We start from the raw sequence: 22,070 nt of genomic DNA on the forward strand, positions 1-22,070 counted from the left end.
TATCAACCGCTTGTCATCACCGAAAAATTGCAGAAAAACGCGCGCCTTGCCTTCTGCTACCTGTCCAACAGCGAGGGCAGATGTGTGGCAAGCTCTAAGCTATGCAGGCGCACCGTGGCCGAGCAGCTGGAGGAGAGATGCCTTCCTTGGCAGCTCCCTGCAGAGTGCGGAAGACCAGAGTGGCCGCGCCGCCGTTGTCAGTGGACGACACGCAGTTGCCGAGCCACGGAGAACACGTTGCTCTGCGATGTGTACCCGCCTCATATGACGAAAGGCGACCAGTGGCCCTGTGGCGCAACGGATAACGCGTCTGACTACGGATCAGAAGATTCCAGGTTCGAATCCTGGCAGGGTCGGCATTTTGTTAGTTGCGGGCGCGTAGCTAGGCAGTGCATTCGAATGTTTCCACCTGCGTGGAGTGCAATGTCAATCCTGAGCATCTCGCAGCTGCATCTCGAGACGATCGTGGTAAATATCGCTTCGTGCAAGCGTCAGCGTAGCGCCAGTCGAGCAAAGTCGAGACAAGTCAAGCTGAGAGATGTTGCATAGTTAATTAAACGGTACGCGACGCAGACAACGCTTTTCCAAGTGTCGCACGTCACGCAGCAGAGTGGCGCAGTGGAAGCGTGCTGGGCCCATAACCCAGAGGTCCGTGGATCGAAACCACGCTCTGCTAAAATTATTCTTTTTCTTGGGTGCTTCGAGCTCGATCATTAAGCCTGGGGTGCGCTGACTCAGCGTCAACAGCAAACCCTGTAAGTTCTGAAACGACGACGACGTCGTGTGGAGAATACGAGAAACACTTCCTAAGACGCAGAGTTTCTTACGATTCTGCAGCAACTACATTTCTCGATCACAACGTTAATGTCTTTTCGGGCCACACGTGCAACTTTCGCGATATAAAAATAGCACGTCCCCGGCGGGGAATCGAACCCCGGTCTCCCGCGTGACAGGCGGGGATACTAACCACTATACTACCGAGGAATACGCAATCGGTACGCACAACGCACGCACACTTATGCTTCTCAAGTAGGTGATTCATCTCAAATCTAGCGTCCCGATGCTTTCAGAGTCAGCTGCTACGAAATAAAAGTATGCCCCAGGTGAGGCTCGAACTCACAACCCCGGCATTGCTCACGGCTACTGCCTTATAAGTACCGTGCGCTAACCAATTGCGCCACTGGGGCTACAGCAGGGTGCTTTCAGTTAGCGGTATTTGCTTTGCTGCCAACCTGTTGTGGCTACAGACCCATCATACGACCGTCACCTGCGGCCATACTGCGACTTTAGCACCTGGCTACGGATGCTTCATACGATTCTTGCTTCATATGCTACACTTACAAGCATATCAACCGCTTGTCATCACCGAAAAATTGCAGAAAAACGCGCGCCTTGCCTTCTGCTACCTGTCCAACAGCGAGGGCAGATGTGTGGCAAGCTCTAAGCTATGCAGGCGCACCGTGGCCGAGCAGCTGGAGGAGAGATGCCTTCCTTGGCAGCTCCCTGCAGAGTGCGGAAGACCAGAGTGGCCGCGCCGCCGTTGTCAGTGGACGACACGCAGTTGCCGAGCCACGGAGAACACGTTGCTCTGCGATGTGTACCCGCCTCATATGACGAAAGGCGACCAGTGGCCCTGTGGCGCAACGGATAACGCGTCTGACTACGGATCAGAAGATTCCAGGTTCGAATCCTGGCAGGGTCGGCATTTTGTTAGTTGCGGGCGCGTAGCTAGGCAGTGCATTCGAATGTTTCCACCTGCGTGGAGTGCAATGTCAATCCTGAGCATCTCGCAGCTGCATCTCGAGACGATCGTGGTAAATATCGCTTCGTGCAAGCGTCAGCGTAGCGCCAGTCGAGCAAAGTCGAGACAAGTCAAGCTGAGAGATGTTGCATAGTTAATTAAACGGTACGCGACGCAGACAACGCTTTTCCAAGTGTCGCACGTCACGCAGCAGAGTGGCGCAGTGGAAGCGTGCTGGGCCCATAACCCAGAGGTCCGTGGATCGAAACCACGCTCTGCTAAAATTATTCTTTTTCTTGGGTGCTTCGAGCTCGATCATTAAGCCTGGGGTGCGCTGACTCAGCGTCAACAGCAAACCCTGTAAGTTCTGAAACGACGACGACGTCGTGTGGAGAATACGAGAAACACTTCCTAAGACGCAGAGTTTCTTACGATTCTGCAGCAACTACATTTCTCGATCACAACGTTAATGTCTTTTCGGGCCACACGTGCAACTTTCGCGATATAAAAATAGCACGTCCCCGGCGGGGAATCGAACCCCGGTCTCCCGCGTGACAGGCGGGGATACTAACCACTATACTACCGAGGAATACGCAATCGGTACGCACAACGCACGCACACTTATGCTTCTCAAGTAGGTGATTCATCTCAAATCTAGCGTCCCGATGCTTTCAGAGTCAGCTGCTACGAAATAAAAGTATGCCCCAGGTGAGGCTCGAACTCACAACCCCGGCATTGCTCACGGCTACTGCCTTATAAGTACCGTGCGCTAACCAATTGCGCCACTGGGGCTACAGCAGGGTGCTTTCAGTTAGCGGTATTTGCTTTGCTGCCAACCTGTTGTGGCTACAGACCCATCATACGACCGTCACCTGCGGCCATACTGCGACTTTAGCACCTGGCTACGGATGCTTCATACGATTCTTGCTTCATATGCTACACTTACAAGCATATCAACCGCTTGTCATCACCGAAAAATTGCAGAAAAACGCGCGCCTTGCCTTCTGCTACCTGTCCAACAGCGAGGGTAGATGTGTGGCAAGCTCTAAGCAATGCAGGCGCACCGTGGCCGAGCAGCTGGAGGAGAGATGCCTTCCTTGGCAGCTCCCTGCAGAGTGCGGAAGACCAGAGTGGCCGCGCCGCCGTTGTCAGTGGACGACACGCAGTTGCCGAGCCACGGAGAACACGTTGCTCTGCGATGTGTACCCGCCTCATATGACGAAAGGCGACCAGTGGCCCTGTGGCGCAACGGATAACGCGTCTGACTACGGATCAGAAGATTCCAGGTTCGAATCCTGGCAGGGTCGGCATTTTGTTAGTTGCGGGCGCGTAGCTAGGCAGTGCATTCGAATGTTTCCACCTGCGTGGAGTGCAATGTCAATCCTGAGCATCTCGCAGCTGCATCTCGAGACGATCGTGGTAAATATCGCTTCGTGCAAGCGTCAGCGTAGCGTCAGTCGAGCAAAGTCGAGACAAGTCAAGCTGAGAGATGTTGCACAGTTAATTAAACGGTACGCGACGCAGACAACGCTTTTCCAAGTGTCGCACGTCACGCAGCAGAGTGGCGCAGTGGAAGCGTGCTGGGCCCATAACCCAGAGGTCCGTGGATCGAAACCACGCTCTGCTAAAATTATTCTTTTTCTTGGGTGCTTCGAGCTCGATAATTAAGCCTGGGGTGCGCTGACTCAGCGTCAACAGCAAACCCTGTAAGTTCTGAAACGACGACGACGTCGTGTGGAGAATACGAGAAACACTTCCTAAGACGCAGAGTTTCTTACGATTCTGCAGCAACTACATTTCTCGATCACAACGTTAATGTCTTTTCGGGCCACACGTGCAACTTTCGCGATATAAAAATCGCACCTCCCCGGCGGGGAATCGAACCCCGGTCTCCCGCGTGACAGGCGGGGATACTAACCACTATACTACCGAGGAATACGCAATCGGTACGCACAACGCACGCACACTTATGCTTCTCAAGTAGGTGATTCATCTCAAATCTAGCGTCCCGATGCTTTCAGAGTCAGCTGCTACGAAATAAAAGTATGCCCCAGGTGAGGCTCGAACTCACAACCCCGGCATTGCTCACGGCTACTGCCTTATAAGTACCGTGCGCTAACCAATTGCGCCACTGGGGCTACAGCAGGGTGCTTTCAGTTAGCGGTATTTGCTTTGCTGCCAACCTGTTGTGGCTACAGACCCATCATACGACCGTCACCTGCGGCCATACTGCGACTTTAGCACCTGGCTACGGATGCTTCATACGATTCTTGCTTCATATGCTACACTTACAAGCATATCAACCGCTTGTCATCACCGAAAAATTGCAGAAAAACGCGCGCCTTGCCTTCTGCTACCTGTCCAACAGCGAGGGCAGATGTGTGGCAAGCTCTAAGCAATGCAGGCGCACCGTGGCCGAGCAGCTGGAGGAGAGATGCCTTCCTTGGCAGCTCCCTGCAGAGTGCGGAAGACCAGAGTGGCCGCGCCGCCGTTGTCAGTGGACGACACGCAGTTGCCGAGCCACGGAGAACACGTTGCTCTGCGATGTGTACCCGCCTCATATGACGAAAGGCGACCAGTGGCCCTGTGGCGCAACGGATAACGCGTCTGACTACGGATCAGAAGATTCCAGGTTCGAATCCTGGCAGGGTCGGCATTTTGTTAGTTGCGGGCGCGTAGCTAGGCAGTGCATTCGAATGTTTCCACCTGCGTGGAGTGCAATGTCAATCCTGAGCATCTCGCAGCTGCATCTCGAGACGATCGTGGTAAATATCGCTTCGTGCAAGCGTCAGCGTAGCGTCAGTCGAGCAAAGTCGAGACAAGTCAAGCTGAGAGATGTTGCACAGTTAATTAAACGGTACGCGACGCAGACAACGCTTTTCCAAGTGTCGCACGTCACGCAGCAGAGTGGCGCAGTGGAAGCGTGCTGGGCCCATAACCCAGAGGTCCGTGGATCGAAACCACGCTCTGCTAAAATTATTCTTTTTCTTGGGTGCTTCGAGCTCGATCATTAAGCCTGGGGTGCGCTGACTCAGCGTCAACAGCAAACCCTGTAAGTTCTGAAACGACGACGACGTCGTGTGGAGAATACGAGAAACACTTCCTAAGACGCAGAGTTTCTTACGATTCTGCAGCAACTACATTTCTCGATCACAACGTTAATGTCTTTTCGGGCCACACGTGCAACTTTCGCGATATAAAAATCGCACCTCCCCGGCGGGGAATCGAACCCCGGTCTCCCGCGTGACAGGCGGGGATACTAACCACTATACTACCGAGGAATACGCAATCGGTACGCACAACGCACGAACACTTATGCTTCTCAAGTAGGTGATTCATCTCAAATCTAGCGTCCCGATGCTTTCAGAGTCAGCTGCTACGAAATAAAAGTATGCCCCAGGTGAGGCTCGAACTCACAACCCCGGCATTGCTCACGGCTACTGCCTTATAAGTACCGTGCGCTAACCAATTGCGCCACTGGGGCTACAGCAGGGTGCTTTCAGTTAGCGGTATTTGCTTTGCTGCCAACCTGTTGTGGCTACAGACCCATCATACGACCGTCACCTGCGGCCATACTGCGACTTTAGCACCTGGCTACGGATGCTTCATACGATTCTTGCTTCATATGCTACACTTACAAGCATATCAACCGCTTGTCATCACCGAAAAATTGCAGAAAAACGCGCGCCTTGCCTTCTGCTACCTGTCCAACAGCGAGGGCAGATGTGTGGCAAGCTCTAAGCAATGCAGGCGCACCGTGGCCGAGCAGCTGGAGGAGAGATGCCTTCCTTGGCAGCTCCCTGCAGAGTGCGGAAGACCAGAGTGGCCGCGCCGCCGTTGTCAGTGGACGACACGCAGTTGCCGAGCCACGGAGAACACGTTGCTCTGCGATGTGTACCCGCCTCATATGACGAAAGGCGACCAGTGGCCCTGTGGCGCAACGGATAACGCGTCTGACTACGGATCAGAAGATTCCAGGTTCGAATCCTGGCAGGGTCGGCATTTTGTTAGTTGCGGGCGCGTAGCTAGGCAGTGCATTCGAATGTTTCCACCTGCGTGGAGTGCAATGTCAATCCTGAGCATCTCGCAGCTGCATCTCGAGACGATCGTGGTAAATATCGCTTCGTGCAAGCGTCAGCGTAGCGTCAGTCGAGCAAAGTCGAGACAAGTCAAGCTGAGAGATGTTGCACAGTTAATTAAACGGTACGCGACGCAGACAACGCTTTTCCAAGTGTCGCACGTCACGCAGCAGAGTGGCGCAGTGGAAGCGTGCTGGGCCCATAACCCAGAGGTCCGTGGATCGAAACCACGCTCTGCTAAAATTATTCTTTTTCTTGGGTGCTTCGAGCTCGATCATTAAGCCTGGGGTGCGCTGACTCAGCGTCAACAGCAAACCCTGTAAGTTCTGAAACGACGACGACGTCGTGTGGAGAATACGAGAAACACTTCCTAAGACGCAGAGTTTCTTACGATTCTGCAGCAACTACATTTCTCGATCACAACGTTAATGTCTTTTCGGGCCACACGTGCAACTTTCGCGATATAAAAATCGCACCTCCCCGGCGGGGAATCGAACCCCGGTCTCCCGCGTGACAGGCGGGGATACTAACCACTATACTACCGAGGAATACGCAATCGGTACGCACAACGCACGCACACTTATGCTTCTCAAGTAGGTGATTCATCTCAAATCTAGCGTCCCGATGCTTTCAGAGTCAGCTGCTACGAAATAAAAGTATGCCCCAGGTGAGGCTCGAACTCACAACCCCGGCATTGCTCACGGCTACTGCCTTATAAGTACCGTGCGCTAACCAATTGCGCCACTGGGGCTACAGCAGGGTGCTTTCAGTTAGCGGTATTTGCTTTGCTGCCAACCTGTTGTGGCTACAGACCCATCATACGACCGTCACCTGCGGCCATACTGCGACTTTAGCACCTGGCTACGGATGCTTCATACGATTCTTGCTTCATATGCTACACTTACAAGCATATCAACCGCTTGTCATCACCGAAAAATTGCAGAAAAACGCGCGCCTTGCCTTCTGCTACCTGTCCAACAGCGAGGGCAGATGTGTGGCAAGCTCTAAGCAATGCAGGCGCACCGTGGCCGAGCAGCTGGAGGAGAGATGCCTTCCTTGGCAGCTCCCTGCAGAGTGCGGAAGACCAGAGTGGCCGCGCCGCCGTTGTCAGTGGACGACACGCAGTTGCCGAGCCACGGAGAACACGTTGCTCTGCGATGTGTACCCGCCTCATATGACGAAAGGCGACCAGTGGCCCTGTGGCGCAACGGATAACGCGTCTGACTACGGATCAGAAGATTCCAGGTTCGAATCCTGGCAGGGTCGGCATTTTGTTAGTTGCGGGCGCGTAGCTAGGCAGTGCATTCGAATGTTTCCACCTGCGTGGAGTGCAATGTCAATCCTGAGCATCTCGCAGCTGCATCTCGAGACGATCGTGGTAAATATCGCTTCGTGCAAGCGTCAGCGTAGCGTCAGTCGAGCAAAGTCGAGACAAGTCAAGCTGAGAGATGTTGCACAGTTAATTAAACGGTACGCGACGCAGACAACGCTTTTCCAAGTGTCGCACGTCACGCAGCAGAGTGGCGCAGTGGAAGCGTGCTGGGCCCATAACCCAGAGGTCCGTGGATCGAAACCACGCTCTGCTAAAATTATTCTTTTTCTTGGGTGCTTCGAGCTCGATCATTAAGCCTGGGGTGCGCTGACTCAGCGTCAACAGCAAACCCTGTAAGTTCTGAAACGACGACGACGTCGTGTGGAGAATACGAGAAACACTTCCTAAGACGCAGAGTTTCTTACGATTCTGCAGCAACTACATTTCTCGATCACAACGTTAATGTCTTTTCGGGCCACACGTGCAACTTTCGCGATATAAAAATCGCACCTCCCCGGCGGGGAATCGAACCCCGGTCTCCCGCGTGACAGGCGGGGATACTAACCACTATACTACCGAGGAATACGCAATCGGTACGCACAACGCACGCACACTTATGCTTCTCAAGTAGGTGATTCATCTCAAATCTAGCGTCCCGATGCTTTCAGAGTCAGCTGCTACGAAATAAAAGTATGCCCCAGGTGAGGCTCGAACTCACAACCCCGGCATTGCTCACGGCTACTGCCTTATAAGTACCGTGCGCTAACCAATTGCGCCACTGGGGCTACAGCAGGGTGCTTTCAGTTAGCGGTATTTGCTTTGCTGCCAACCTGTTGTGGCTACAGACCCATCATACGACCGTCACCTGCGGCCATACTGCGACTTTAGCACCTGGCTACGGATGCTTCATACGATTCTTGCTTCATATGCTACACTTACAAGCATATCAACCGCTTGTCATCACCGAAAAATTGCAGAAAAACGCGCGCCTTGCCTTCTGCTACCTGTCCAACAGCGAGGGCAGATGTGTGGCAAGCTCTAAGCTATGCAGGCGCACCGTGGCCGAGCAGCTGGAGGAGAGATGCCTTCCTTGGCAGCTCCCTGCAGAGTGCGGAAGACCAGAGTGGCCGCGCCGCCGTTGTCAGTGGACGACACGCAGTTGCCGAGCCACGGAGAACACGTTGCTCTGCGATGTGTACCCGCCTCATATGACGAAAGGCGACCAGTGGCCCTGTGGCGCAACGGATAACGCGTCTGACTACGGATCAGAAGATTCCAGGTTCGAATCCTGGCAGGGTCGGCATTTTGTTAGTTGCGGGCGCGTAGCTAGGCAGTGCATTCGAATGTTTCCACCTGCGTGGAGTGCAATGTCAATCCTGAGCATCTCGCAGCTGCATCTCGAGACGATCGTGGTAAATATCGCTTCGTGCAAGCGTCAGCGTAGCGTCAGTCGAGCAAAGTCGAGACAAGTCAAGCTGAGAGATGTTGCATAGTTAATTAAACGGTACGCGACGCAGACAACGCTTTTCCAAGTGTCGCACGTCACGCAGCAGAGTGGCGCAGTGGAAGCGTGCTGGGCCCATAACCCAGAGGTCCGTGGATCGAAACCACGCTCTGCTAAAATTATTCTTTTTCTTGGGTGCTTCGAGCTCGATCATTAAGCCTGGGGTGCGCTGACTCAGCGTCAACAGCAAACCCTGTAAGTTCTGAAACGACGACGACGTCGTGTGGAGAATACGAGAAACACTTCCTAAGACGCAGAGTTTCTTACGATTCTGCAGCAACTACATTTCTCGATCACAACGTTAATGTCTTTTCGGGCCACACGTGCAACTTTCGCGATATAAAAATCGCACCTCCCCGGCGGGGAATCGAACCCCGGTCTCCCGCGTGACAGGCGGGGATACTAACCACTATACTACCGAGGAATACGCAATCGGTACGCACAACGCACGCACACTTATGCTTCTCAAGTAGGTGATTCATCTCAAATCTAGCGTCCCGATGCTTTCAGAGTCAGCTGCTACGAAATAAAAGTATGCCCCAGGTGAGGCTCGAACTCACAACCCCGGCATTGCTTACGGCTACTGCCTTATAAGTACCGTGCGCTAACCAATTGCGCCACTGGGGCTACAGCAGGGTGCTTTCAGTTAGCGGTATTTGCTTTGCTGCCAACCTGTTGTGGCTACAGACCCATCATACGACCGTCACCTGCGGCCATACTGCGACTTTAGCACCTGGCTACGGATGCTTCATACGATTCTTGCTTCATATGCTACACTTACAAGCATATCAACCGCTTGTCATCACCGAAAAATTGCAGAAAAACGCGCGCCTTGCCTTCTGCTACCTGTCCAACAGCGAGGGCAGATGTGTGGCAAGCTCTAAGCTATGCAGGCGCACCGTGGCCGAGCAGCTGGAAGAGAGATGCCTTCCTTGGCAGCTCCCTGCAGAGTGCGGAAGACCAGAGTGGCCGCGCCGCCGTTGTCAGTGGACGACACGCAGTTGCCGAGCCACGGAGAACACGTTGCTCTGCGATGTGTACCCGCCTCATATGACGAAAGGCGACCAGTGGCCCTGTGGCGCAACGGATAACGCGTCTGACTACGGATCAGAAGATTCCAGGTTCGAATCCTGGCAGGGTCGGCATTTTGTTAGTTGCGGGCGCGTAGCTAGGCAGTGCATTCGAATGTTTCCACCTGCGTGGAGTGCAATGTCAATCCTGAGCATCTCGCAGCTGCATCTCGAGACGATCGTGGTAAATATCGCTTCGTGCAAGCGTCAGCGTAGCGTCAGTCGAGCAAAGTCGAGACAAGTCAAGCTGAGAGATGTTGCATAGTTAATTAAACGGTACGCGACGCAGACAACGCTTTTCTAAGTGTCGCACGTCACGCAGCAGAGTGGCGCAGTGGAAGCGTGCTGGGCCCATAACCCAGAGGTCCGTGGATCGAAACCACGCTCTGCTAAAATTATTCTTTTTCTTGGGTGCTTCGAGCTCGATCATTAAGCCTGGGGTGCGCTGACTCAGCGTCAACAGCAAACCCTGTAAGTTCTGAAACGACGACGACGTCGTGTGGAGAATACGAGAAACACTTCCTAAGACGCAGAGTTTCTTACGATTCTGCAGCAACTACATTTCTCGATCACAACGTTAATGTCTTTTCGGGCCACACGTGCAACTTTCGCGATATAAAAATCGCACCTCCCCGGCGGGGAATCGAACCCCGGTCTCCCGCGTGACAGGCGGGGATACTAACCACTATACTACCGAGGAATACGCAATCGGTACGCACAACGCACGCACACTTATGCTTCTCAAGTAGGTGATTCATCTCAAATCTAGCGTCCCGATGCTTTCAGAGTCAGCTGCTACGAAATAAAAGTATGCCCCAGGTGAGGCTCGAACTCACAACCCCGGCATTGCTCACGGCTACTGCCTTATAAGTACCGTGCGCTAACCAATTGCGCCACTGGGGCTACAGCAGGGTGCTTTCAGTTAGCGGTATTTGCTTTGCTGCCAACCTGTTGTGGCTACAGACCCATCATACGACCGTCACCTGCGGCCATACTGCGACTTTAGCACCTGGCTACGGATGCTTCATACGATTCTTGCTTCATATGCTACACTTACAAGCATATCAACCGCTTGTCATCACCGAAAAATTGCAGAAAAACGCGCGCCTTGCCTTCTGCTACCTGTCCAACAGCGAGGGCAGATGTGTGGCAAGCTCTAAGCAATGCAGGCGCACCGTGGCCGAGCAGCTGGAGGAGAGATGCCTTCCTTGGCAGCTCCCTGCAGAGTGCGGAAGACCAGAGTGGCCGCGCCGCCGTTGTCAGTGGACGACACGCAGTTGCCGAGCCACGGAGAACACGTTGCTCTGCGATGTGTACCCGCCTCATATGACGAAAGGCGACCAGTGGCCCTGTGGCGCAACGGATAACGCGTCTGACTACGGATCAGAAGATTCCAGGTTCGAATCCTGGCAGGGTCGGCATTTTGTTAGTTGCGGGCGCGTAGCTAGGCAGTGCATTCGAATGTTTCCACCTGCGTGGAGTGCAATGTCAATCCTGAGCATCTCGCAGCTGCATCTCGAGACGATCGTGGTAAATATCGCTTCGTGCAAGCGTCAGCGTAGCGTCAGTCGAGCAAAGTCGAGACAAGTCAAGCTGAGAGATGTTGCACAGTTAATTAAACGGTACGCGACGCAGACAACGCTTTTCCAAGTGTCGCACGTCACGCAGCAGAGTGGCGCAGTGGAAGCGTGCTGGGCCCATAACCCAGAGGTCCGTGGATCGAAACCACGCTCTGCTAAAATTATTCTTTTTCTTGGGTGCTTCGAGCTCGATCATTAAGCCTGGGGTGCGCTGACTCAGCGTCAACAGCAAACCCTGTAAGTTCTGAAACGACGACGACGTCGTGTGGAGAATACGAGAAACACTTCCTAAGACGCAGAGTTTCTTACGATTCTGCAGCAACTACATTTCTCGATCACAACGTTAATGTCTTTTCGGGCCACACGTGCAACTTTCGCGATATAAAAATCGCACCTCCCCGGCGGGGAATCGAACCCCGGTCTCCCGCGTGACAGGCGGGGATACTAACCACTATACTACCGAGGAATACGCAATCGGTACGCACAACGCACGCACACTTATGCTTCTCAAGTAGGTGATTCATCTCAAATCTAGCGTCCCGATGCTTTCAGAGTCAGCTGCTACGAAATAAAAGTATGCCCCAGGTGAGGCTCGAACTCACAACCCCGGCATTGCTCACGGCTACTGCCTTATAAGTACCGTGCGCTAACCAATTGCGCCACTGGGGCTACAGCAGGGTGCTTTCAGTTAGCGGTATTTGCTTTGCTGCCAACCTGTTGTGGCTACAGACCCATCATACGACCGTCACCTGCGGCCATACTGCGACTTTAGCACCTGGCTACGGATGCTTCATACGATTCTTGCTTCATATGCTACACTTACAAGCATATCAACCGCTTGTCATCACCGAAAAATTGCAGAAAAACGCGCGCCTTGCCTTCTGCTACCTGTCCAACAGCGAGGGCAGATGTGTGGCAAGCTCTAAGCTATGCAGGCGCACCGTGGCCGAGCAGCTGGAGGAGAGATGCCTTCCTTGGCAGCTCCCTGCAGAGTGCGGAAGACCAGAGTGGCCGCGCCGCCGTTGTCAGTGGACGACACGCAGTTGCCGAGCCACGGAGAACACGTTGCTCTGCGATGTGTACCCGCCTCATATGACGAAAGGCGACCAGTGGCCCTGTGGCGCAACGGATAACGCGTCTGACTACGGATCAGAAGATTCCAGGTTCGAATCCTGGCAGGGTCGGCATTTTGTTAGTTGCGGGCGCGTAGCTAGGCAGTGCATTCGAATGTTTCCACCTGCGTGGAGTGCAATGTCAATCCTGAGCATCTCGCAGCTGCATCTCGAGACGATCGTGGTAAATATCGCTTCGTGCAAGCGTCAGCGTAGCGTCAGTCGAGCAAAGTCGAGACAAGTCAAGCTGAGAGATGTTGCATAGTTAATTAAACGGTACGCGACGCAGACAACGCTTTTCCAAGTGTCGCACGTCACGCAGCAGAGTGGCGCAGTGGAAGCGTGCTGGGCCCATAACCCAGAGGTCCGTGGATCGAAACCACGCTCTGCTAAAATTATTCTTTTTCTTGGGTGCTTCGAGCTCGATCATTAAGCCTGGGGTGCGCTGACTCAGCGTCAACAGCAAACCCTGTAAGTTCTGAAACGACGACGACGTCGTGTGGAGAATACGAGAAACACTTCCTAAGACGCAGAGTTTCTTACGATTCTGCAGCAACTACATTTCTCGATCACAACGTTAATGTCTTTTCGGGCCACACGTGCAACTTTCGCGATATAAAAATCGCACCTCCCCGGCGGGGAATCGAACCCCGGTCTCCCGCGTGACAGGCGGGGATACTAACCACTATACTACCGAGGAATACGCAATCGGTACGCACAACGCACGCACACTTATGCTTCTCAAGTAGGTGATTCATCTCAAATCTAGCGTCCCGATGCTTTCAGAGTCAGCTGCTACGAAATAAAAGTATGCCCCAGGTGAGGCTCGAACTCACAACCCCGGCATTGCTTACGGCTACTGCCTTATAAGTACCGTGCGCTAACCAATTGCGCCACTGGGGCTACAGCAGGGTGCTTTCAGTTAGCGGTATTTGCTTTGCTGCCAACCTGTTGTGGCTACAGACCCATCATACGACCGTCACCTGCGGCCATACTGCGACTTTAGCACCTGGCTACGGATGCTTCATACGATTCTTGCTTCATATGCTACACTTACAAGCATATCAACCGCTTGTCATCACCGAAAAATTGCAGAAAAACGCGCGCCTTGCCTTCTGCTACCTGTCCAACAGCGAGGGCAGATGTGTGGCAAGCTCTAAGCTATGCAGGCGCACCGTGGCCGAGCAGCTGGAAGAGAGATGCCTTCCTTGGCAGCTCCCTGCAGAGTGCGGAAGACCAGAGTGGCCGCGCCGCCGTTGTCAGTGGACGACACGCAGTTGCCGAGCCACGGAGAACACGTTGCTCTGCGATGTGTACCCGCCTCATATGACGAAAGGCGACCAGTGGCCCTGTGGCGCAACGGATAACGCGTCTGACTACGGATCAGAAGATTCCAGGTTCGAATCCTGGCAGGGTCGGCATTTTGTTAGTTGCGGGCGCGTAGCTAGGCAGTGCATTCGAATGTTTCCACCTGCGTGGAGTGCAATGTCAATCCTGAGCATCTCGCAGCTGCATCTCGAGACGATCGTGGTAAATATCGCTTCGTGCAAGCGTCAGCGTAGCGTCAGTCGAGCAAAGTCGAGACAAGTCAAGCTGAGAGATGTTGCATAGTTAATTAAACGGTACGCGACGCAGACAACGCTTTTCTAAGTGTCGCACGTCACGCAGCAGAGTGGCGCAGTGGAAGCGTGCTGGGCCCATAACCCAGAGGTCCGTGGATCGAAACCACGCTCTGCTAAAATTATTCTTTTTCTTGGGTGCTTCGAGCTCGATCATTAAGCCTGGGGTGCGCTGACTCAGCGTCAACAGCAAACCCTGTAAGTTCTGAAACGACGACGACGTCGTGTGGAGAATACGAGAAACACTTCCTAAGACGCAGAGTTTCTTACGATTCTGCAGCAACTACATTTCTCGATCACAACGTTAATGTCTTTTCGGGCCACACGTGCAACTTTCGCGATATAAAAATAGCACGTCCCCGGCGGGGAATCGAACCCCGGTCTCCCGCGTGACAGGCGGGGATACTAACCACTATACTACCGAGGAATACGCAATCGGTACGCACAACGCACGCACACTTATGCTTCTCAAGTAGGTGATTCATCTCAAATCTAGCGTCCCGATGCTTTCAGAGTCAGCTGCTACGAAATAAAAGTATGCCCCAGGTGAGGCTCGAACTCACAACCCCGGCATTGCTCACGGCTACTGCCTTATAAGTACCGTGCGCTAACCAATTGCGCCACTGGGGCTACAGCAGGGTGCTTTCAGTTAGCGGTATTTGCTTTGCTGCCAACCTGTTGTGGCTACAGACCCATCATACGACCGTCACCTGCGGCCATACTGCGACTTTAGCACCTGGCTACGGATGCTTCATACGATTCTTGCTTCATATGCTACACTTACAAGCATATCAACCGCTTGTCATCACCGAAAAATTGCAGAAAAACGCGCGCCTTGCCTTCTGCTACCTGTCCAACAGCGAGGGCAGATGTGTGGCAAGCTCTAAGCTATGCAGGCGCACCGTGGCCGAGCAGCTGGAGGAGAGATGCCTTCCTTGGCAGCTCCCTGCAGAGTGCGGAAGACCAGAGTGGCCGCGCCGCCGTTGTCAGTGGACGACACGCAGTTGCCGAGCCACGGAGAACACGTTGCTCTGCGATGTGTACCCGCCTCATATGACGAAAGGCGACCAGTGGCCCTGTGGCGCAACGGATAACGCGTCTGACTACGGATCAGAAGATTCCAGGTTCGAATCCTGGCAGGGTCGGCATTTTGTTAGTTGCGGGCGCGTAGCTAGGCAGTGCATTCGAATGTTTCCACCTGCGTGGAGTGCAATGTCAATCCTGAGCATCTCGCAGCTGTATCTCGAGACGATCGTGGTAAATATCGCTTCGTGCAAGCGTCAGCGTAGCGTCAGTCGAGCAAAGTCGAGACAAGTCAAGCTGAGAGATGTTGCACAGTTAATTAAACGGTACGCGACGCAGACAACGCTTTTCCAAGTGTCGCACGTCACGCAGCAGAGTGGCGCAGTGGAAGCGTGCTGGGCCCATAACCCAGAGGTCCGTGGATCGAAACCACGCTCTGCTAAAATTATTCTTTTTCTTGGGTGCTTCGAGCTCGATCATTAAGCCTGGGGTGCGCTGACTCAGCGTCAACAGCAAACCCTGTAAGTTCTGAAACGACGACGACGTCGTGTGGAGAATACGAGAAACACTTCCTAAGACGCAGAGTTTCTTACGATTCTGCAGCAACTACATTTCTCGATCACAACGTTAATGTCTTTTCGGGCCACACGTGCAACTTTCGCGATATAAAAATCGCACCTCCCCGGCGGGGAATCGAACCCCGGTCTCCCGCGTGACAGGCGGGGATACTAACCACTATACTACCGAGGAATACGCAATCGGTACGCACAACGCACGCACACTTATGCTTCTCAAGTAGGTGATTCATCTCAAATCTAGCGTCCCGATGCTTTCAGAGTCAGCTGCTACGAAATAAAAGTATGCCCCAGGTGAGGCTCGAACTCACAACCCCGGCATTGCTCACGGCTACTGCCTTATAAGTACCGTGCGCTAACCAATTGCGCCACTGGGGCTACAGCAGGGTGCTTTCAGTTAGCGGTATTTGCTTTGCTGCCAACCTGTTGTGGCTACAGACCCATCATACGACCGTCACCTGCGGCCATACTGCGACTTTAGCACCTGGCTACGGATGCTTCATACGATTCTTGCTTCATATGCTACACTTACAAGCATATCAACCGCTTGTCATCACCGAAAAATTGCAGAAAAACGCGCGCCTTGCCTTCTGCTACCTGTCCAACAGCGAGGGCAGATGTGTGGCAAGCTCTAAGCAATGCAGGCGCACCGTGGCCGAGCAGCTGGAGGAGAGATGCCTTCCTTGGCAGCTCCCTGCAGAGTGCGGAAGACCAGAGTGGCCGCGCCGCCGTTGTCAGTGGACGACACGCAGTTGCCGAGCCACGGAGAACACGTTGCTCTGCGATGTGTACCCGCCTCATATGACGAAAGGCGACCAGTGGCCCTGTGGCGCAACGGATAACGCGTCTGACTACGGATCAGAAGATTCCAGGTTCGAATCCTGGCAGGGTCGGCATTTTGTTAGTTGCGGGCGCGTAGCTAGGCAGTGCATTCGAATGTTTCCACCTGCGTGGAGTGCAATGTCAATCCTGAGCATCTCGCAGCTGCATCTCGAGACGATCGTGGTAAATATCGCTTCGTGCAAGCGTCAGCGTAGCGTCAGTCGAGCAAAGTCGAGACAAGTCAAGCTGAGAGATGTTGCACAGTTAATTAAACGGTACGCGACGCAGACAACGCTTTTCCAAGTGTCGCACGTCACGCAGCAGAGTGGCGCAGTGGAAGCGTGCTGGGCCCATAACCCAGAGGTCCGTGGATCGAAACCACGCTCTGCTAAAATTATTCTTTTTCTTGGGTGCTTCGAGCTCGATCATTAAGCCTGGGGTGCGCTGACTCAGCGTCAACAGCAAACCCTGTAAGTTCTGAAACGACGACGACGTCGTGTGGAGAATACGAGAAACACTTCCTAAGACGCAGAGTTTCTTACGATTCTGCAGCAACTACATTTCTCGATCACAACGTTAATGTCTTTTCGGGCCACACGTGCAACTTTCGCGATATAAAAATCGCACCTCCCCGGCGGGGAATCGAACCCCGGTCTCCCGCGTGACAGGCGGGGATACTAACCACTATACTACCGAGGAATACGCAATCGGTACGCACAACGCACGCACACTTATGCTTCTCAAGTAGGTGATTCATCTCAAATCTAGCGTCCCGATGCTTTCAGAGTCAGCTGCTACGAAATAAAAGTATGCCCCAGGTGAGGCTCGAACTCACAACCCCGGCATTGCTCACGGCTACTGCCTTATAAGTACCGTGCGCTAACCAATTGCGCCACTGGGGCTACAGCAGGGTGCTTTCAGTTAGCGGTATTTGCTTTGCTGCCAACCTGTTGTGGCTACAGACCCATCATACGACCGTCACCTGCGGCCATACTGCGACTTTAGCACCTGGCTACGGATGCTTCATACGATTCTTGCTTCATATGCTACACTTACAAGCATATCAACCGCTTGTCATCACCGAAAAATTGCAGAAAAACGCGCGCCTTGCCTTCTGCTACCTGTCCAACAGCGAGGGCAGATGTGTGGCAAGCTCTAAGCTATGCAGGCGCACCGTGGCCGAGCAGCTGGAGGAGAGATGCCTTCCTTGGCAGCTCCCTGCAGAGTGCGGAAGACCAGAGTGGCCGCGCCGCCGTTGTCAGTGGACGACACGCAGTTGCCGAGCCACGGAGAACACGTTGCTCTGCGATGTGTACCCGCCTCATATGACGAAAGGCGACCAGTGGCCCTGTGGCGCAACGGATAACGCGTCTGACTACGGATCAGAAGATTCCAGGTTCGAATCCTGGCAGGGTCGGCATTTTGTTAGTTGCGGGCGCGTAGCTAGGCAGTGCATTCGAATGTTTCCACCTGCGTGGAGTGCAATGTCAATCCTGAGCATCTCGCAGCTGCATCTCGAGACGATCGTGGTAAATATCGCTTCGTGCAAGCGTCAGCGTAGCGTCAGTCGAGCAAAGTCGAGACAAGTCAAGCTGAGAGATGTTGCATAGTTAATTAAACGGTACGCGACGCAGACAACGCTTTTCCAAGTGTCGCACGTCACGCAGCAGAGTGGCGCAGTGGAAGCGTGCTGGGCCCATAACCCAGAGGTCCGTGGATCGAAACCACGCTCTGCTAAAATTATTCTTTTTCTTGGGTGCTTCGAGCTCGATCATTAAGCCTGGGGTGCGCTGACTCAGCGTCAACAGCAAACCCTGTAAGTTCTGAAACGACGACGACGTCGTGTGGAGAATACGAGAAACACTTCCTAAGACGCAGAGTTTCTTACGATTCTGCAGCAACTACATTTCTCGATCACAACGTTAATGTCTTTTCGGGCCACACGTGCAACTTTCGCGATATAAAAATCGCACCTCCCCGGCGGGGAATCGAACCCCGGTCTCCCGCGTGACAGGCGGGGATACTAACCACTATACTACCGAGGAATACGCAATCGGTACGCACAACGCACGCACACTTATGCTTCTCAAGTAGGTGATTCATCTCAAATCTAGCGTCCCGATGCTTTCAGAGTCAGCTGCTACGAAATAAAAGTATGCCCCAGGTGAGGCTCGAACTCACAACCCCGGCATTGCTTACGGCTACTGCCTTATAAGTACCGTGCACTAACCAATTGCGCCACTGGGGCTACAGCAGGGTGCTTTCAGTTAGCGGTATTTGCTTTGCTGCCAACCTGTTGTGGCTACAGACCCATCATACGACCGTCACCTGCGGCCATACTGCGACTTTAGCACCTGGCTACGGATGCTTCATACGATTCTTGCTTCATATGCTACACTTACAAGCATATCAACCGCTTGTCATCACCGAAAAATTGCAGAAAAACGCGCGCCTTGCCTTCTGCTACCTGTCCAACAGCGAGGGCAGATGTGTGGCAAGCTCTAAGCTATGCAGGCGCACCGTGGCCGAGCAGCTGGAAGAGAGATGCCTTCCTTGGCAGCTCCCTGCAGAGTGCGGAAGACCAGAGTGGCCGCGCCGCCGTTGTCAGTGGACGACACGCAGTTGCCGAGCCACGGAGAACACGTTGCTCTGCGATGTGTACCCGCCTCATATGACGAAAGGCGACCAGTGGCCCTGTGGCGCAACGGATAACGCGTCTGACTACGGATCAGAAGATTCCAGGTTCGAATCCTGGCAGGGTCGGCATTTTGTTAGTTGCGGGCGCGTAGCTAGGCAGTGCATTCGAATGTTTCCACCTGCGTGGAGTGCAATGTCAATCCTGAGCATCTCGCAGCTGCATCTCGAGACGATCGTGGTAAATATCGCTTCGTGCAAGCGTCAGCGTAGCGTCAGTCGAGCAAAGTCGAGACAAGTCAAGCTGAGAGATGTTGCATAGTTAATTAAACGGTACGCGACGCAGACAACGCTTTTCTAAGTGTCGCACGTCACGCAGCAGAGTGGCGCAGTGGAAGCGTGCTGGGCCCATAACCCAGAGGTCCGTGGATCGAAACCACGCTCTGCTAAAATTATTCTTTTTCTTGGGTGCTTCGAGCTCGATCATTAAGCCTGGGGTGCGCTGACTCAGCGTCAACAGCAAACCCTGTAAGTTCTGAAACGACGACGACGTCGTGTGGAGAATACGAGAAACACTTCCTAAGACGCAGAGTTTCTTACGATTCTGCAGCAACTACATTTCTCGATCACAACGTTAATGTCTTTTCGGGCCACACGTGCAACTTTCGCGATATAAAAATCGCACCTCCCCGGCGGGGAATCGAACCCCGGTCTCCCGCGTGACAGGCGGGGATACTAACCACTATACTACCGAGGAATACGCAATCGGTACGCACAACGCACGCACACTTATGCTTCTCAAGTAGGTGATTCATCTCAAATCTAGCGTCCCGATGCTTTCAGAGTCAGCTGCTACGAAATAAAAGTATGCCCCAGGTGAGGCTCGAACTCACAACCCCGGCATTGCTCACGGCTACTGCCTTATAAGTACCGTGCGCTAACCAATTGCGCCACTGGGGCTACAGCAGGGTGCTTTCAGTTAGCGGTATTTGCTTTGCTGCCAACCTGTTGTGGCTACAGACCCATCATACGACCGTCACCTGCGGCCATACTGCGACTTTAGCACCTGGCTACGGATGCTTCATACGATTCTTGCTTCATATGCTACACTTACAAGCATATCAACCGCTTGTCATCACCGAAAAATTGCAGAAAAACGCGCGCCTTGCCTTCTGCTACCTGTCCAACAGCGAGGGCAGATGTGTGGCAAGCTCTAAGCAATGCAGGCGCACCGTGGCCGAGCAGCTGGAGGAGAGATGCCTTCCTTGGCAGCTCCCTGCAGAGTGCGGAAGACCAGAGTGGCCGCGCCGCCGTTGTCAGTGGACGACACGCAGTTGCCGAGCCACGGAGAACACGTTGCTCTGCGATGTGTACCCGCCTCATATGACGAAAGGCGACCAGTGGCCCTGTGGCGCAACGGATAACGCGTCTGACTACGGATCAGAAGATTCCAGGTTCGAATCCTGGCAGGGTCGGCATTTTGTTAGTTGCGGGCGCGTAGCTAGGCAGTGCATTCGAATGTTTCCACCTGCGTGGAGTGCAATGTCAATCCTGAGCATCTCGCAGCTGCATCTCGAGACGATCGTGGTAAATATCGCTTCGTGCAAGCGTCAGCGTAGCGTCAGTCGAGCAAAGTCGAGACAAGTCAAGCTGAGAGATGTTGCACAGTTAATTAAACGGTACGCGACGCAGACAACGCTTTTCCAAGTGTCGCACGTCACGCAGCAGAGTGGCGCAGTGGAAGCGTGCTGGGCCCATAACCCAGAGGTCCGTGGATCGAAACCACGCTCTGCTAAAATTATTCTTTTTCTTGGGTGCTTCGAGCTCGATCATTAAGCCTGGGGTGCGCTGACTCAGCGTCAACAGCAAACCCTGTAAGTTCTGAAACGACGACGACGTCGTGTGGAGAATACGAGAAACACTTCCTAAGACGCAGAGTTTCTTACGATTCTGCAGCAACTACATTTCTCGATCACAACGTTAATGTCTTTTCGGGCCACACGTGCAACTTTCGCGATATAAAAATCGCACCTCCCCGGCGGGGAATCGAACCCCGGTCTCCCGCGTGACAGGCGGGGATACTAACCACTATACTACCGAGGAATACGCAATCGGTACGCACAACGCACGCACACTTATGCTTCTCAAGTAGGTGATTCATCTCAAATCTAGCGTCCCGATGCTTTCAGAGTCAGCTGCTACGAAATAAAAGTATGCCCCAGGTGAGGCTCGAACTCACAACCCCGGCATTGCTCACGGCTACTGCCTTATAAGTACCGTGCGCTAACCAATTGCGCCACTGGGGCTACAGCAGGGTGCTTTCAGTTAGCGGTATTTGCTTTGCTGCCAACCTGTTGTGGCTACAGACCCATCATACGACCGTCACCTGCGGCCATACTGCGACTTTAGCACCTGGCTACGGATGCTTCATACGATTCTTGCTTCATATGCTACACTTACAAGCATATCAACCGCTTGTCATCACCGAAAAATTGCAGAAAAACGCGCGCCTTGCCTTCTGCTACCTGTCCAACAGCGAGGGCAGATGTGTGGCAAGCTCTAAGCTATGCAGGCGCACCGTGGCCGAGCAGCTGGAGGAGAGATGCCTTCCTTGGCAGCTCCCTGCAGAGTGCGGAAGACCAGAGTGGCCGCGCCGCCGTTGTCAGTGGACGACACGCAGTTGCCGAGCCACGGAGAACACGTTGCTCTGCGATGTGTACCCGCCTCATATGACGAAAGGCGACCAGTGGCCCTGTGGCGCAACGGATAACGCGTCTGACTACGGATCAGAAGATTCCAGGTTCGAATCCTGGCAGGGTCGGCATTTTGTTAGTTGCGGGCGCGTAGCTAGGCAGTGCATTCGAATGTTTCCACCTGCGTGGAGTGCAATGTCAATCCTGAGCATCTCGCAGCTGCATCTCGAGACGATCGTGGTAAATATCGCTTCGTGCAAGCGTCAGCGTAGCGTCAGTCGAGCAAAGTCGAGACAAGTCAAGCTG

The 22,070-nt window shown here is 53.5% G+C and overlaps 65 non-coding genes across 65 annotated transcripts; 33 read left to right on the forward strand and 32 right to left on the reverse strand.

Moving 5' to 3' along the window:
• The first annotated feature begins 283 nt into the window (after positions 1 to 283).
• Trnar-acg (transfer RNA arginine (anticodon ACG)) lies at positions 284 to 356 on the forward strand. The gene has a single exon. It is a non-coding gene; the product is annotated as a tRNA-Arg (tRNA).
• Positions 357 to 604: 248 nt separating this feature from the next.
• Trnam-cau (transfer RNA methionine (anticodon CAU)) lies at positions 605 to 676 on the forward strand. Its single transcript has one exon. It is a non-coding gene; the product is annotated as a tRNA-Met (tRNA).
• Positions 677 to 912: 236 nt separating this feature from the next.
• On the reverse strand, positions 913 to 984 carry Trnad-guc (transfer RNA aspartic acid (anticodon GUC)). The gene has a single exon. It is a non-coding gene; the product is annotated as a tRNA-Asp (tRNA).
• Positions 985 to 1,095: 111 nt separating this feature from the next.
• Positions 1,096 to 1,187, reverse strand: Trnai-uau (transfer RNA isoleucine (anticodon UAU)). The gene is given in 2 exon segments: positions 1,096 to 1,131; positions 1,150 to 1,187. It is a non-coding gene; the product is annotated as a tRNA-Ile (tRNA).
• Positions 1,188 to 1,629: 442 nt separating this feature from the next.
• Trnar-acg (transfer RNA arginine (anticodon ACG)) lies at positions 1,630 to 1,702 on the forward strand. Its single transcript has one exon. It is a non-coding gene; the product is annotated as a tRNA-Arg (tRNA).
• Positions 1,703 to 1,950: 248 nt separating this feature from the next.
• Trnam-cau (transfer RNA methionine (anticodon CAU)) lies at positions 1,951 to 2,022 on the forward strand. Its single transcript has one exon. It is a non-coding gene; the product is annotated as a tRNA-Met (tRNA).
• A 236-nt stretch (positions 2,023 to 2,258) lies between these two features.
• Positions 2,259 to 2,330, reverse strand: Trnad-guc (transfer RNA aspartic acid (anticodon GUC)). The gene has a single exon. It is a non-coding gene; the product is annotated as a tRNA-Asp (tRNA).
• A 111-nt stretch (positions 2,331 to 2,441) lies between these two features.
• Trnai-uau (transfer RNA isoleucine (anticodon UAU)) lies at positions 2,442 to 2,533 on the reverse strand. Its single transcript is given in 2 exon segments — positions 2,442 to 2,477; positions 2,496 to 2,533. It is a non-coding gene; the product is annotated as a tRNA-Ile (tRNA).
• Positions 2,534 to 2,975: 442 nt separating this feature from the next.
• Positions 2,976 to 3,048, forward strand: Trnar-acg (transfer RNA arginine (anticodon ACG)). Its single transcript has one exon. It is a non-coding gene; the product is annotated as a tRNA-Arg (tRNA).
• Positions 3,049 to 3,296: 248 nt separating this feature from the next.
• Positions 3,297 to 3,368, forward strand: Trnam-cau (transfer RNA methionine (anticodon CAU)). Its single transcript has one exon. It is a non-coding gene; the product is annotated as a tRNA-Met (tRNA).
• Positions 3,369 to 3,604: 236 nt separating this feature from the next.
• On the reverse strand, positions 3,605 to 3,676 carry Trnad-guc (transfer RNA aspartic acid (anticodon GUC)). The gene has a single exon. It is a non-coding gene; the product is annotated as a tRNA-Asp (tRNA).
• Positions 3,677 to 3,787: 111 nt separating this feature from the next.
• On the reverse strand, positions 3,788 to 3,879 carry Trnai-uau (transfer RNA isoleucine (anticodon UAU)). Its single transcript is given in 2 exon segments — positions 3,788 to 3,823; positions 3,842 to 3,879. It is a non-coding gene; the product is annotated as a tRNA-Ile (tRNA).
• A 442-nt stretch (positions 3,880 to 4,321) lies between these two features.
• Positions 4,322 to 4,394, forward strand: Trnar-acg (transfer RNA arginine (anticodon ACG)). The gene has a single exon. It is a non-coding gene; the product is annotated as a tRNA-Arg (tRNA).
• Positions 4,395 to 4,642: 248 nt separating this feature from the next.
• Positions 4,643 to 4,714, forward strand: Trnam-cau (transfer RNA methionine (anticodon CAU)). Its single transcript has one exon. It is a non-coding gene; the product is annotated as a tRNA-Met (tRNA).
• Positions 4,715 to 4,950: 236 nt separating this feature from the next.
• On the reverse strand, positions 4,951 to 5,022 carry Trnad-guc (transfer RNA aspartic acid (anticodon GUC)). The gene has a single exon. It is a non-coding gene; the product is annotated as a tRNA-Asp (tRNA).
• A 111-nt stretch (positions 5,023 to 5,133) lies between these two features.
• Trnai-uau (transfer RNA isoleucine (anticodon UAU)) lies at positions 5,134 to 5,225 on the reverse strand. Its single transcript is given in 2 exon segments — positions 5,134 to 5,169; positions 5,188 to 5,225. It is a non-coding gene; the product is annotated as a tRNA-Ile (tRNA).
• Positions 5,226 to 5,667: 442 nt separating this feature from the next.
• On the forward strand, positions 5,668 to 5,740 carry Trnar-acg (transfer RNA arginine (anticodon ACG)). Its single transcript has one exon. It is a non-coding gene; the product is annotated as a tRNA-Arg (tRNA).
• Positions 5,741 to 5,988: 248 nt separating this feature from the next.
• Trnam-cau (transfer RNA methionine (anticodon CAU)) lies at positions 5,989 to 6,060 on the forward strand. Its single transcript has one exon. It is a non-coding gene; the product is annotated as a tRNA-Met (tRNA).
• A 236-nt stretch (positions 6,061 to 6,296) lies between these two features.
• On the reverse strand, positions 6,297 to 6,368 carry Trnad-guc (transfer RNA aspartic acid (anticodon GUC)). The gene has a single exon. It is a non-coding gene; the product is annotated as a tRNA-Asp (tRNA).
• A 111-nt stretch (positions 6,369 to 6,479) lies between these two features.
• Trnai-uau (transfer RNA isoleucine (anticodon UAU)) lies at positions 6,480 to 6,571 on the reverse strand. The gene is given in 2 exon segments: positions 6,480 to 6,515; positions 6,534 to 6,571. It is a non-coding gene; the product is annotated as a tRNA-Ile (tRNA).
• A 442-nt stretch (positions 6,572 to 7,013) lies between these two features.
• Positions 7,014 to 7,086, forward strand: Trnar-acg (transfer RNA arginine (anticodon ACG)). The gene has a single exon. It is a non-coding gene; the product is annotated as a tRNA-Arg (tRNA).
• A 248-nt stretch (positions 7,087 to 7,334) lies between these two features.
• Positions 7,335 to 7,406, forward strand: Trnam-cau (transfer RNA methionine (anticodon CAU)). Its single transcript has one exon. It is a non-coding gene; the product is annotated as a tRNA-Met (tRNA).
• A 236-nt stretch (positions 7,407 to 7,642) lies between these two features.
• Trnad-guc (transfer RNA aspartic acid (anticodon GUC)) lies at positions 7,643 to 7,714 on the reverse strand. The gene has a single exon. It is a non-coding gene; the product is annotated as a tRNA-Asp (tRNA).
• Positions 7,715 to 7,825: 111 nt separating this feature from the next.
• Trnai-uau (transfer RNA isoleucine (anticodon UAU)) lies at positions 7,826 to 7,917 on the reverse strand. The gene is given in 2 exon segments: positions 7,826 to 7,861; positions 7,880 to 7,917. It is a non-coding gene; the product is annotated as a tRNA-Ile (tRNA).
• Positions 7,918 to 8,359: 442 nt separating this feature from the next.
• Positions 8,360 to 8,432, forward strand: Trnar-acg (transfer RNA arginine (anticodon ACG)). Its single transcript has one exon. It is a non-coding gene; the product is annotated as a tRNA-Arg (tRNA).
• Positions 8,433 to 8,680: 248 nt separating this feature from the next.
• Positions 8,681 to 8,752, forward strand: Trnam-cau (transfer RNA methionine (anticodon CAU)). The gene has a single exon. It is a non-coding gene; the product is annotated as a tRNA-Met (tRNA).
• A 236-nt stretch (positions 8,753 to 8,988) lies between these two features.
• Trnad-guc (transfer RNA aspartic acid (anticodon GUC)) lies at positions 8,989 to 9,060 on the reverse strand. The gene has a single exon. It is a non-coding gene; the product is annotated as a tRNA-Asp (tRNA).
• Positions 9,061 to 9,171: 111 nt separating this feature from the next.
• On the reverse strand, positions 9,172 to 9,263 carry Trnai-uau (transfer RNA isoleucine (anticodon UAU)). Its single transcript is given in 2 exon segments — positions 9,172 to 9,207; positions 9,226 to 9,263. It is a non-coding gene; the product is annotated as a tRNA-Ile (tRNA).
• Positions 9,264 to 9,705: 442 nt separating this feature from the next.
• Trnar-acg (transfer RNA arginine (anticodon ACG)) lies at positions 9,706 to 9,778 on the forward strand. Its single transcript has one exon. It is a non-coding gene; the product is annotated as a tRNA-Arg (tRNA).
• Positions 9,779 to 10,026: 248 nt separating this feature from the next.
• On the forward strand, positions 10,027 to 10,098 carry Trnam-cau (transfer RNA methionine (anticodon CAU)). Its single transcript has one exon. It is a non-coding gene; the product is annotated as a tRNA-Met (tRNA).
• Positions 10,099 to 10,334: 236 nt separating this feature from the next.
• Positions 10,335 to 10,406, reverse strand: Trnad-guc (transfer RNA aspartic acid (anticodon GUC)). The gene has a single exon. It is a non-coding gene; the product is annotated as a tRNA-Asp (tRNA).
• A 111-nt stretch (positions 10,407 to 10,517) lies between these two features.
• Positions 10,518 to 10,609, reverse strand: Trnai-uau (transfer RNA isoleucine (anticodon UAU)). Its single transcript is given in 2 exon segments — positions 10,518 to 10,553; positions 10,572 to 10,609. It is a non-coding gene; the product is annotated as a tRNA-Ile (tRNA).
• A 442-nt stretch (positions 10,610 to 11,051) lies between these two features.
• Positions 11,052 to 11,124, forward strand: Trnar-acg (transfer RNA arginine (anticodon ACG)). The gene has a single exon. It is a non-coding gene; the product is annotated as a tRNA-Arg (tRNA).
• A 248-nt stretch (positions 11,125 to 11,372) lies between these two features.
• Positions 11,373 to 11,444, forward strand: Trnam-cau (transfer RNA methionine (anticodon CAU)). The gene has a single exon. It is a non-coding gene; the product is annotated as a tRNA-Met (tRNA).
• Positions 11,445 to 11,680: 236 nt separating this feature from the next.
• On the reverse strand, positions 11,681 to 11,752 carry Trnad-guc (transfer RNA aspartic acid (anticodon GUC)). Its single transcript has one exon. It is a non-coding gene; the product is annotated as a tRNA-Asp (tRNA).
• A 111-nt stretch (positions 11,753 to 11,863) lies between these two features.
• Trnai-uau (transfer RNA isoleucine (anticodon UAU)) lies at positions 11,864 to 11,955 on the reverse strand. The gene is given in 2 exon segments: positions 11,864 to 11,899; positions 11,918 to 11,955. It is a non-coding gene; the product is annotated as a tRNA-Ile (tRNA).
• A 442-nt stretch (positions 11,956 to 12,397) lies between these two features.
• Trnar-acg (transfer RNA arginine (anticodon ACG)) lies at positions 12,398 to 12,470 on the forward strand. The gene has a single exon. It is a non-coding gene; the product is annotated as a tRNA-Arg (tRNA).
• A 248-nt stretch (positions 12,471 to 12,718) lies between these two features.
• On the forward strand, positions 12,719 to 12,790 carry Trnam-cau (transfer RNA methionine (anticodon CAU)). Its single transcript has one exon. It is a non-coding gene; the product is annotated as a tRNA-Met (tRNA).
• Positions 12,791 to 13,026: 236 nt separating this feature from the next.
• On the reverse strand, positions 13,027 to 13,098 carry Trnad-guc (transfer RNA aspartic acid (anticodon GUC)). The gene has a single exon. It is a non-coding gene; the product is annotated as a tRNA-Asp (tRNA).
• A 111-nt stretch (positions 13,099 to 13,209) lies between these two features.
• Positions 13,210 to 13,301, reverse strand: Trnai-uau (transfer RNA isoleucine (anticodon UAU)). The gene is given in 2 exon segments: positions 13,210 to 13,245; positions 13,264 to 13,301. It is a non-coding gene; the product is annotated as a tRNA-Ile (tRNA).
• Positions 13,302 to 13,743: 442 nt separating this feature from the next.
• On the forward strand, positions 13,744 to 13,816 carry Trnar-acg (transfer RNA arginine (anticodon ACG)). Its single transcript has one exon. It is a non-coding gene; the product is annotated as a tRNA-Arg (tRNA).
• Positions 13,817 to 14,064: 248 nt separating this feature from the next.
• On the forward strand, positions 14,065 to 14,136 carry Trnam-cau (transfer RNA methionine (anticodon CAU)). Its single transcript has one exon. It is a non-coding gene; the product is annotated as a tRNA-Met (tRNA).
• A 236-nt stretch (positions 14,137 to 14,372) lies between these two features.
• Trnad-guc (transfer RNA aspartic acid (anticodon GUC)) lies at positions 14,373 to 14,444 on the reverse strand. Its single transcript has one exon. It is a non-coding gene; the product is annotated as a tRNA-Asp (tRNA).
• A 111-nt stretch (positions 14,445 to 14,555) lies between these two features.
• Trnai-uau (transfer RNA isoleucine (anticodon UAU)) lies at positions 14,556 to 14,647 on the reverse strand. The gene is given in 2 exon segments: positions 14,556 to 14,591; positions 14,610 to 14,647. It is a non-coding gene; the product is annotated as a tRNA-Ile (tRNA).
• Positions 14,648 to 15,089: 442 nt separating this feature from the next.
• Trnar-acg (transfer RNA arginine (anticodon ACG)) lies at positions 15,090 to 15,162 on the forward strand. The gene has a single exon. It is a non-coding gene; the product is annotated as a tRNA-Arg (tRNA).
• A 248-nt stretch (positions 15,163 to 15,410) lies between these two features.
• Positions 15,411 to 15,482, forward strand: Trnam-cau (transfer RNA methionine (anticodon CAU)). The gene has a single exon. It is a non-coding gene; the product is annotated as a tRNA-Met (tRNA).
• Positions 15,483 to 15,718: 236 nt separating this feature from the next.
• On the reverse strand, positions 15,719 to 15,790 carry Trnad-guc (transfer RNA aspartic acid (anticodon GUC)). The gene has a single exon. It is a non-coding gene; the product is annotated as a tRNA-Asp (tRNA).
• A 111-nt stretch (positions 15,791 to 15,901) lies between these two features.
• Trnai-uau (transfer RNA isoleucine (anticodon UAU)) lies at positions 15,902 to 15,993 on the reverse strand. The gene is given in 2 exon segments: positions 15,902 to 15,937; positions 15,956 to 15,993. It is a non-coding gene; the product is annotated as a tRNA-Ile (tRNA).
• A 442-nt stretch (positions 15,994 to 16,435) lies between these two features.
• Positions 16,436 to 16,508, forward strand: Trnar-acg (transfer RNA arginine (anticodon ACG)). The gene has a single exon. It is a non-coding gene; the product is annotated as a tRNA-Arg (tRNA).
• Positions 16,509 to 16,756: 248 nt separating this feature from the next.
• Trnam-cau (transfer RNA methionine (anticodon CAU)) lies at positions 16,757 to 16,828 on the forward strand. Its single transcript has one exon. It is a non-coding gene; the product is annotated as a tRNA-Met (tRNA).
• Positions 16,829 to 17,064: 236 nt separating this feature from the next.
• Positions 17,065 to 17,136, reverse strand: Trnad-guc (transfer RNA aspartic acid (anticodon GUC)). The gene has a single exon. It is a non-coding gene; the product is annotated as a tRNA-Asp (tRNA).
• A 111-nt stretch (positions 17,137 to 17,247) lies between these two features.
• On the reverse strand, positions 17,248 to 17,339 carry Trnai-uau (transfer RNA isoleucine (anticodon UAU)). Its single transcript is given in 2 exon segments — positions 17,248 to 17,283; positions 17,302 to 17,339. It is a non-coding gene; the product is annotated as a tRNA-Ile (tRNA).
• Positions 17,340 to 17,781: 442 nt separating this feature from the next.
• Positions 17,782 to 17,854, forward strand: Trnar-acg (transfer RNA arginine (anticodon ACG)). The gene has a single exon. It is a non-coding gene; the product is annotated as a tRNA-Arg (tRNA).
• Positions 17,855 to 18,102: 248 nt separating this feature from the next.
• Trnam-cau (transfer RNA methionine (anticodon CAU)) lies at positions 18,103 to 18,174 on the forward strand. The gene has a single exon. It is a non-coding gene; the product is annotated as a tRNA-Met (tRNA).
• Positions 18,175 to 18,410: 236 nt separating this feature from the next.
• On the reverse strand, positions 18,411 to 18,482 carry Trnad-guc (transfer RNA aspartic acid (anticodon GUC)). The gene has a single exon. It is a non-coding gene; the product is annotated as a tRNA-Asp (tRNA).
• A 111-nt stretch (positions 18,483 to 18,593) lies between these two features.
• Positions 18,594 to 18,685, reverse strand: Trnai-uau (transfer RNA isoleucine (anticodon UAU)). The gene is given in 2 exon segments: positions 18,594 to 18,629; positions 18,648 to 18,685. It is a non-coding gene; the product is annotated as a tRNA-Ile (tRNA).
• A 442-nt stretch (positions 18,686 to 19,127) lies between these two features.
• Trnar-acg (transfer RNA arginine (anticodon ACG)) lies at positions 19,128 to 19,200 on the forward strand. The gene has a single exon. It is a non-coding gene; the product is annotated as a tRNA-Arg (tRNA).
• A 248-nt stretch (positions 19,201 to 19,448) lies between these two features.
• Positions 19,449 to 19,520, forward strand: Trnam-cau (transfer RNA methionine (anticodon CAU)). Its single transcript has one exon. It is a non-coding gene; the product is annotated as a tRNA-Met (tRNA).
• A 236-nt stretch (positions 19,521 to 19,756) lies between these two features.
• Trnad-guc (transfer RNA aspartic acid (anticodon GUC)) lies at positions 19,757 to 19,828 on the reverse strand. The gene has a single exon. It is a non-coding gene; the product is annotated as a tRNA-Asp (tRNA).
• Positions 19,829 to 19,939: 111 nt separating this feature from the next.
• Positions 19,940 to 20,031, reverse strand: Trnai-uau (transfer RNA isoleucine (anticodon UAU)). The gene is given in 2 exon segments: positions 19,940 to 19,975; positions 19,994 to 20,031. It is a non-coding gene; the product is annotated as a tRNA-Ile (tRNA).
• A 442-nt stretch (positions 20,032 to 20,473) lies between these two features.
• On the forward strand, positions 20,474 to 20,546 carry Trnar-acg (transfer RNA arginine (anticodon ACG)). Its single transcript has one exon. It is a non-coding gene; the product is annotated as a tRNA-Arg (tRNA).
• Positions 20,547 to 20,794: 248 nt separating this feature from the next.
• Trnam-cau (transfer RNA methionine (anticodon CAU)) lies at positions 20,795 to 20,866 on the forward strand. The gene has a single exon. It is a non-coding gene; the product is annotated as a tRNA-Met (tRNA).
• Positions 20,867 to 21,102: 236 nt separating this feature from the next.
• Positions 21,103 to 21,174, reverse strand: Trnad-guc (transfer RNA aspartic acid (anticodon GUC)). The gene has a single exon. It is a non-coding gene; the product is annotated as a tRNA-Asp (tRNA).
• Positions 21,175 to 21,285: 111 nt separating this feature from the next.
• On the reverse strand, positions 21,286 to 21,377 carry Trnai-uau (transfer RNA isoleucine (anticodon UAU)). The gene is given in 2 exon segments: positions 21,286 to 21,321; positions 21,340 to 21,377. It is a non-coding gene; the product is annotated as a tRNA-Ile (tRNA).
• A 442-nt stretch (positions 21,378 to 21,819) lies between these two features.
• On the forward strand, positions 21,820 to 21,892 carry Trnar-acg (transfer RNA arginine (anticodon ACG)). The gene has a single exon. It is a non-coding gene; the product is annotated as a tRNA-Arg (tRNA).
• The last annotated feature ends 178 nt before the right edge of the window (positions 21,893 to 22,070 follow it).

Source organism: Schistocerca cancellata, unplaced genomic scaffold, assembly GCF_023864275.1.
Source record: "Schistocerca cancellata isolate TAMUIC-IGC-003103 unplaced genomic scaffold, iqSchCanc2.1 HiC_scaffold_749, whole genome shotgun sequence".
NCBI classification, from domain to species: Eukaryota; Metazoa; Arthropoda; class Insecta; order Orthoptera; family Acrididae; genus Schistocerca; species Schistocerca cancellata.